Here is a 9,112-nt window from a genome sequence, read left to right on the forward strand (position 1 = left end):
AGGGGTCCTCCTGATGCTCCTGGGGAAGGGCTACATTCAAGGGCAGCAGATAGAGGTCAGCTGGACATAGGGACCCCTCGTCACAGGACAGAGTCATTTATTCTTTTCAATTCAGGTAAAAACGCTTAAATCTCCTCTTTATTAAATAGTATCCACAAACAGATTTGACCAGGACTTTAAAAACAAAGGAGCAAAAAATGAAAATAATGAGACAAATTTTATTTAACTGCAAAATAAAATTTGAATGTAATATCAGTAAATAAAAAAGTAAATTTTGTAAAAAAAAAAAACTTTGAAGTATGGAAATAAGTGGGGAAAATAGGGATTTTTTTCCTTAAAAGAGTTCTCCCTGTCTTTTGATGTCTATTGTCTGTAATACAGTTTGTTGAGTTTGAATATGAGATTCTCTATGCTGACTGTTTTCTCTTTCTAGAAATATTAGTTTTCCTTTTCAAGAAAACATATAAGAGATTCTAAAAGTAATTTCATATTTTAAAAGGCCTACTAAATAGTGTGAGAGAGAGAGAGAGAGAGAGAGTGTGTGTGTGTGTGTGTGTGTGTGTGTGTAAAGTGCTTTAACCCTTTGAGACTTTAGGTCAGCCACAGGAAAGACTAAGAGTCATTCATGGGGTAATTTCCCATGTAGCTGTCTGTGGGAGAAGCAGTAAGGGTGAAAGCCACTTCCTCCCACTGCTTTCCCTAACCTAAATTAGGTTTATTTTATCCTCAAGACTTTATCTGTAATTAAAAGAACTAAAATTAAATAAATACATCTTTCTCCTTTTGCAAAGTGAAGGCAGAAAATCCACCAGTTGTTTTCTTCTGATTTCAAAAATCCAAAATTGTGAGGTAGTTAAAAAAAAAAAAGAAAGAAAAAAGGATGTTTATTAAAATGAGATAGAAAGGAAGTATAATGAGTAAACAACCTAAATACAACTGGCAACCTTGGAGTACTTCTTCAAGGAGGTACAATATATGCTCACAATGCCAAACAGAGCCGACAGGCTGTTTCTCTCCCACCATTTTTCTCAAGGTAAAAGATTTCCAGAGCCCCATCCAGCATATGGGCTAGGGCCTTCTGGAGCAGGCAGGTTGGAGGAGCTGGGAGAAAGGAACCTTCGGGGAAACTCAAACTGTTTGAAAGGAAGACGTGCAGATTTAAAAAACAGAAAGAAAAAGAATTCTTCCTAGGTGGCTGAAATTTTTAGTGTTTGCTGACTGACCCATGACCCTCAGCCCCGCTCTCCAGCTCTGCCCCGAGGCTGCCTGCCACTGCTGAGACTGACAGATATTTAGCCTCCTGAGGTGCTCTGTCATCTGCCCCGTGTTGGTCATTCATTCCAGATAACTCACATTCACATGCTATTAATACATTGGGAAATGGAGCTGACAGTGAATATTTCAGAGCATCCAAAATACACTGAGGGTATCATTTCCCTTAAGCAGAGCAAAGGCTGCATCACTGACAACTAACAGTGAGCTCGTGTGTGTGTGCTTATCCGCTCAGCCGTGTCCGACTCTCTGTGACCCCATGGAACGTAGCCGGCCAGGCTCCTCTGTCCGTGGGATTTTTCCAGGCAAGAATACTGGAGTGGGTTGCCATTTCCTCCTCCAGGGGATCTTCCCAACCCAGGGATTGAACCCTTGTCTCCTGTGTCTCATGCATTGCAGGTGGATTCTTTACCCGCTGAGCCATCGGGAGAAGTCCAATAGTGAGCCTATCAGTTTGCAAATGTCATCCCTCAAAGCAGCTCTGTCTGGGACAGCATTAAAATTTCAGTCCGTATTGCTCTCTTCTAGCTTTGCTCTCTACTTCTCGAGAGAGAAACAAGACATACACATGTGCAATGATGATCTTCTGTGTGGGTGTCACCTCAACAGATATTTCTATTTCTGTTGTGTATTGCTACACCCCCAAAAGTTACAACTGATCCTGCCATAGAGAGGCATCAGTAGATATTTGTTAAATGAATATATTATTTTAGATAATTAGATATGTATATTTAGCTGATAATCTTAAATGAATTTTCTAAGAGCTGAAAGAAGCCAAGGTCTTCTTTTTTTCTTACCAATTACTGATTATTATTTTGAAGATAGAAGTTTTCTTGCTAAACGAAGAATTGTTAAACATTTATAAAATTATGTCAATATTCAAAACATATAATAGAACAATAGATATTTTGGAGGGGTGGATAAGTTCAAGATGCCATTTGAGTCTCAATTCCCTGTTGAAGAATAAAAGACATAATTTTAATCTCCCAAATATACCCAATATAGACATAAAAGCCTCTCAAGCAGTGCTCTAAAAATTGCTAACTTTCATAAACACAACCAGTGACAGACTTTGCTCAGTGAGAAGCAGGAGGTCACCTACCTCTAGATGTAGATCTCATCTGAGATCATGGTGATGTTGGTGATAAGAACTACAAAGACCACACCCATAATTGGCAGCTGCCAACATTTATGGTGTCCTTTTTATGCCCTCATTTGTTCCCCTTCTTAATAATTCTATGTCTATGAAATTGCTCTTATTCTTAATAATTAAATGAAGCAATCTGTGTAAAGAATTTACAACCATATCTCACACCAAGTAATTGCTTTAAACTCATTGGATGTCATTTAGACTATCATTTTAAAGACAAGAAAATTCAGTTAAGCAGCCATCTCCAAAATCACAGAGACAGTTAAGTGGTAAAACTGGGATCTGAATCTGAAAATAAACTCTATCCTTAGAACCAAGGCCTTAGCCTCTAGACAATTCTGTCTCCCCCTGGTTCTGTGCCTCCATCCCTAACCTCATTCCTTCATGTTCCAAAACCCTGCACCTGTATATAACTTAAAAGGATAAGTCTGAGTAATATAATCAGTCAATACTGTTCATCAAAATTACTCAATGAAAATTCAAATGCTTCTGAATTCACTGATTTTGTAAGGTGAGCACTAATTTGCAAATGCTCATATATTGACACTTTTCTCCTCACACTCATTGTCACTGGACACAAGTGAAACTGTCATCTATTCAGCTGAAAATGTGAAAAATTCATCTCTTCCATGTTAGACAGCCAGTTACATTTTAATTGTATATGGTAAAGAGAGTAGCCTCAACCTAATACTGTGAACGCAACTCTGAAAAACTTTTCTAAACCCAATTTTCATCGCAGAAGTTCTTTGTTCTTATTGGATTTTATGCTAATTACATTTTGTCTTCTACTGGGGGAAAAAGTGGGTTTCTAATTGAAATAAAGTCATGTGCATACAAAATATTTGTTGTAAAATCACATGAGAATGATAATATCTATAAAAAGCTACCCATTTGAATTAGTCAAGGGACAAAATATTACTAACAGGTCCACGCTTCAAGTCACAACGTGGATAAACCATACTGGCATAAACCTGCATCTGAAGGTTGAGGCTGGTTGGCCCACTGTTTGCCTAATCTGCTTTGGGAGCAGCAGGAATCTGAGTTAAACAGTATTTCTGTCCTTTTCTATTTCCCTTCTGGAATCTTCAGATAATAGCACAAAGATATAATAAGTAATTCATTTATTTATACATTTCCTACCAAGTATTTTTTATCCCTAATCCACTTTAATGAACAGCTCTTCTAGAGAAAAGAAAGCTGACCATCTGGCAGACACAACCCAAATACTTATTTTAGTCAGAGTAATTGAATATGAGGATGTGATGAGGAGAATGAGATTTTGCTGAACAGAGCTGATCCTAGTCAGCAGTTCCTAGCTAATCAGTAGCTAATCCCACTTCGGCTGCATGAAACCTGAAGCTAGGAAAAACTCTAAGCTTCTTTCAAGCACCCAAGAGTCACCTTCTAGAAATAATGACTTCAGCTAAGAGGCAACCTATGCTCTTTTTGCACCTTCCATGCCTTCTGGGTCTGTAAATTTAGTCCTGCTTTGGCTTCCCTCCCTGAGATCCCAGCCTTCTTTGCAATGCCCTTGTATGTACCTTATATTTGCCTACCAGCAGGCCTATCTCCCACATTCCTACAAACATTACTTTCCTCCAGGCATAAATGATTTTTAAGTCCTATTTCTATAAGAGAATAAATCCTTTGAGAACATAGGCTGTGGCTAATTCTTCTAAATGCTTTTAAAGCAAATGCATGCTTGATTGACAAAATACAGCTGACCTTTGAATAACGTGGAGGTTAGGGACTCTGACCCTTTGCACAATTGAAAATCTACATATAACTTATAGTCAGCCCTCTGAATACACTATTTCTCTGTATTCATGGTTCCAACCAACTGTGGATCATGTACTACTGTAGTATCGACTACTGAAAAATAATCTGTGTATAAGTGGATGCACGCAGTCGAAATCCATGTTGCTCAAGGGTTAACTATAATTGTTTATATGGGGTACTCTGAGCTAGCACCATGCTCCAGAAATATCAACTGCCTGTTAAGCCATTTCTCTAGCCTGGTTTGAAAAGTGTTTTAAATTTAAGATAGACTTGAGAAATAAATAGAATCTTCTTTTTTGTTTAATAGGATGAACGGATGTGGAATTAAAAAACAACACTATTTCCTTTGTTTTCCATGATAAGGACCAAGTCCAGTTATCTATTTCTAGGCTTAAACCCTTCTACTGAAAGTGTGGTCCTTGGATCGGTCCATGGCATTGACACCATCTGGGATCTTGTAGCAACTATAGCAACAGAGATTCCACTCCAGAACTAGTGAATCAAAATGTGCAGTTTAACAATCCATAGGTGAACTATACACACATTAAATCTTGGACACTGATTTAGTTTGTAACTTTTTCTTTGTAATACTGTATTTTGTCTTTTGTTTCATTTGATAGGATTTTTTAAAAAGTACTATGTGCCTCATGTAACAAGTTAAACAATATAAAATTGTACATGTAAAAAGTTAATAAACACTCCCATCCTAACCCCCCCATGATTATCAATGTTAAACGTTGACTATGTATCCTACATTTTAGTCTAGGTTCTTATATAATTGCACACACAAAAAATATATGCATGGAGGAGATAAGTTGTGAGAGATGGGACAACTTTATTTCCAATCAGCTCTAGAATGTGGACATTGACACAAGGAGGTTATTAACCCAAATCAACATCAGCCACCTACATTTGCTTAACCCATTTCTCAGATCCCCTAGGTGCGAATGGGCCTTTTCGCAGTAATCTGTGCACAACTGCTAACTTCTGAGCAGTGGAAACAAACAAAAAAAAGATGAATAAAGTAAACATGCAGAGTAAACCCTCGGGTTACAAAGATCCAAGCCTTTGTATATGATATATTTCATATGATGGCATGCACATGTGAACAGAACCAAATGTTTATGTTGTCAGGTCAGCACAGTGTGGCATTTTCTTTCTGCACTTAGGTGGAGCAGCATGGACAGTGATGAAAATTATACGGCTTGATTCAGAGGACAAAAGACGTAAGTACAATTTACCCCTAAAGTCAAATGGCAAAGTTATTACACAAAGCCAGAAAATGGCTCTGTTATATATTCACAAGTTTTTTTCTAGGCAAACAGCACAGATTGCTTAGGCATTCATATGGTGGATTATGTAAGTAAAATGGACTATTTTGCATGAAATAAAGTTATAGATTATCCTAGGACAACTGGTAGCTGAAATCATCAAAATAAGACAAAGTTGAAGAAAAATGAAGACTAACATTAACAGCAATAAAAGGGAGGGTGTGAATCAAGCTATGAGCTCACCAACTATGCTGACAGATGACTTCCTTAATGTGGGACAAGTCTAATTTGAGCCACTAATATGTACAGTTGTTAGACATAAATGCAACATAAACTAGCTCATAAAGTATTTGGCTTGAAAACTAGTCATACCTTTTTTTTCTACAGACAGAAGGTTTGATGGGTTCATTTAAGGCTCCATCAAAGGGTAGATCAATGAAGGGCTGAAAGCCCTTCCTGATGGAGCCATTCTCTCTGATGGCACAACCCCCAGCATAGGGCACAGAGTCTGTCATCAGCAGCAGAATCAGTTCTTTTAAGTTATCCTTGAGATCTCAACCCACAGGTTAGCTCTCCAAATATTCAAATCCTAAAACTACAGGCTTTTCACCTTTGAACTGAGCCCTAGGGTTTGGTCTGCAAAAAAAAAAAAAAAAAGGGAACAGAAAGAATCCTTAAGTTAATGAATAATGACTAGATAAGCCCAAATGACACTATAATACGTGCCCACTAATCAAGCCCCAGAGCCCTCTAGTTAGTGGATACTCATCAGGATCCAACCAGCCTGGGTATAAAGAATAAAGCATCAACTCTGTTTCTCTTTTCTTGTAAAACCTTTCTCCTGTATAACAGAACTTCATTACAAGAGAAAAATGCAGTAAAAACATAAGGAGGTTTGCAACATATTTTCCAAAGGGTAGTGTTTCTAAAAATTATTCCCCATGCATTACTCTACCAAGAACATCCGAAAGTTTGACTTAAAACAGGAAACACACACACAAAAAAGCTTGAAATCAGTACTACATAACAGAGCTAGCTATGTGCCCAGCAACATGCTAAGCGTTTTACCTCATGTAATCACTAAAACAACTCAGTCTGTTAAAAATTATCACCATGTTACAGATAAGGAAATAGAGCATTAGAGACATTAAGTGGCTTCCAAGGGTCACACAACCATAGTAGCCACAGAGATGCCTTTTGATTACAGGTTTTTCTGCTGCCAGAGCCCATGGTCTTTTACCCTTAAAGTGAAAGTGAAAGTCGCTCAGTCGTGTCCAACTCTTTGTTACCCCATGGAGTACACAGTCCATGGAATTCTCCAGGCCGAATACTGGAGTAGGTAGCCATTCCCTTCTCCAGAGGATCTTCCCAACCCAGGGATTGAATCTAGGTATCCCACATTGCAGGTGAATTCTTTACCAACTGAGCCATCAGGTAAGTCCAAGAATACTGGAGTGGGTAGCCTATCCCTTCTCCAGCAGATCGTCCCAACCCAGGAACAGAACCAGGATCTCCTGCATTGCAGGCAGATTCTTTACCAGCTGAGTTACCAGGGAAGCCCTTATCTATGGAAAAATAAATTACATATAGTGGGAATAAAGCACTAGATTTGGAGTCACAACATGTGAGCTTAAAAGCTGGCTCTACCTCCTGCTGCAGGCAAGTTACTTCAATATCACTGAGTGGCAGAATCCTCATTTTAACATAGGTTGCTTTAAGAATTAAATAGGTTTACACAGAAAATAGAGTACCTGGTATGTAGTAAAACTTTACAAATAATAATTTCCCCAAAGTGATCTTCATACTTAGCTATTAAGAAGAACTGTAGTGACTTACCCTTGATGTATAAATTTAAAGCTCTTGCTGCTTGTTAGACAATGGACAACCAAGGGCCATCAGGGTCTAAATGATTTTGTTGAAAGAAAGATGACATCATCCCTACTTATATTGAAAATCAAAGTTGGAGAAAATGCCTGTGGTGTTTCACCTTTCTCATTAATGCATGGCTTGAAACATAAATTGACAAAGATTTTTAATCCTCCTAATATCAATTCAATCAATTCAAACAGAATTTGAAATTAACATATAGATTTCAACTCAGGGGCACTATTACTTTTAACTGGCTGTGTATATCTGGGTTAATATTTATGAAACGGTACAAATCTTATTTAGCAAAAAGTCTGCTTCTAAGCCAGGAGACGTGCAGGGCTCACTAAATCTCATCAGCACAAAAGCCGAAAAAGGTTAATCCTGATTTAGCCGCCTAGACATTAAAAGCTGATCCTTTGTTTCTGTCCTTTTGTTCTACCCTACCTGCACAAATCCTCAAGGCTTTATCCAACTCTGCTCCAACTCTAACTCTGCTGGGTGTCAGGAGCGCCCCAGGCTGGTGACAAACAGACTTTAGTGAGAATGTTCCACAGCCCATCCCTACCCTCCCCACACGTGCCACTGTCAGAGGACTCCCATGGTGTCCAGAAACCCTGAGGAGAAAATCATGTCTGCCCCAGCTTTGTATCATGCAGAATCTCACAACGGTTTGTATAGTCTCTTTATTTTTTTACCAAAAACAGGGAATGAAAAAGAAAGCAATCAGACCTTTGCAGTCTCCGGGGTAACAGGTTGGGGCTGGTACATCTGCAAACGGAGACAGTCCAGGAGCTGTGATGCTCTAGGTGCCAAACCAAGAAGGTCCAAGAATAGACAAGGTAAGAAAGACTGAGTCACAGAGCATTCTGCAACACACCGGGTCTGCTGTTACCATCACCCAAACAAACAAGAAAGAAAATGATAAGAAAGAACAGGAAATCATTTGGTCCAACACATGCTTTGTGTTGATCAAAAAAAAAAAAAGTCCAAAAAATGGGAAAGGAAGGAGGAATTCAAGTCTGTTTTATTAAAAAAGAAAAGAAAAATCAAAGCAGGTCTTCCTTTGACCCAATCTCCTCCTCTAATTATGATCTCCTTGCTCTCTCTCTCATGTGACATTAGCTCAAATCCTGCTTCTAGAGGACTTACTATTAATACCTGGTCATGAGCAAATTATTTAAATGACCTGTACCTTACTTCCTTATCTGGTAAGAAGAGGATACTAAAGCTCCATACCTGATGGGGCTGTTGTAAGGAATGACTGGAAAGAGTGCTCAACTTATGAGGAATGCTATGAGACCACGGCAAGTTTGAGTCTGCAAGAAAGGAGTGATCACCATGTTCAGACAATGTCCCTCAGCATGTGGAATCACCGAGAAACTGAGTTCTAGAGCAGGCATTTCAAGCAAGGAGATGAGGTAGCATGTAGTCTTCTGAGGAACATGCATAGACTTTAACTCAAGATCTCAGACATAAACATCTGTGCAGGGGGAGTAGGTGGTGGTAGAAAGTAAGGGAAACAAAAGGGCCTTTGTGATGCGTCCACTCCATGGAGAAGAAATGTTAGGTTGGGAGAACCCATAAGTGTTGCTGGAGGAGAGGAGGAAGATGAAGGTCAGAAGGTAACTCACACCCAGAGCAAGTGACCAGAAACTCGGGGAGAAGGTGAGGATCACCACTGTGTTAGTTCAGGGCTTCCAAGAGGCAGAAACCAAGGCAGGGTTATACAGGTGGGCCATTTACTGGAGGAAATGCCTGTGAAGGGAACAGA

Source organism: Cervus canadensis, chromosome 16 (assembly GCF_019320065.1).
Source record: "Cervus canadensis isolate Bull #8, Minnesota chromosome 16, ASM1932006v1, whole genome shotgun sequence".
Taxonomy (NCBI): Eukaryota; Metazoa; Chordata; class Mammalia; order Artiodactyla; family Cervidae; genus Cervus; species Cervus canadensis.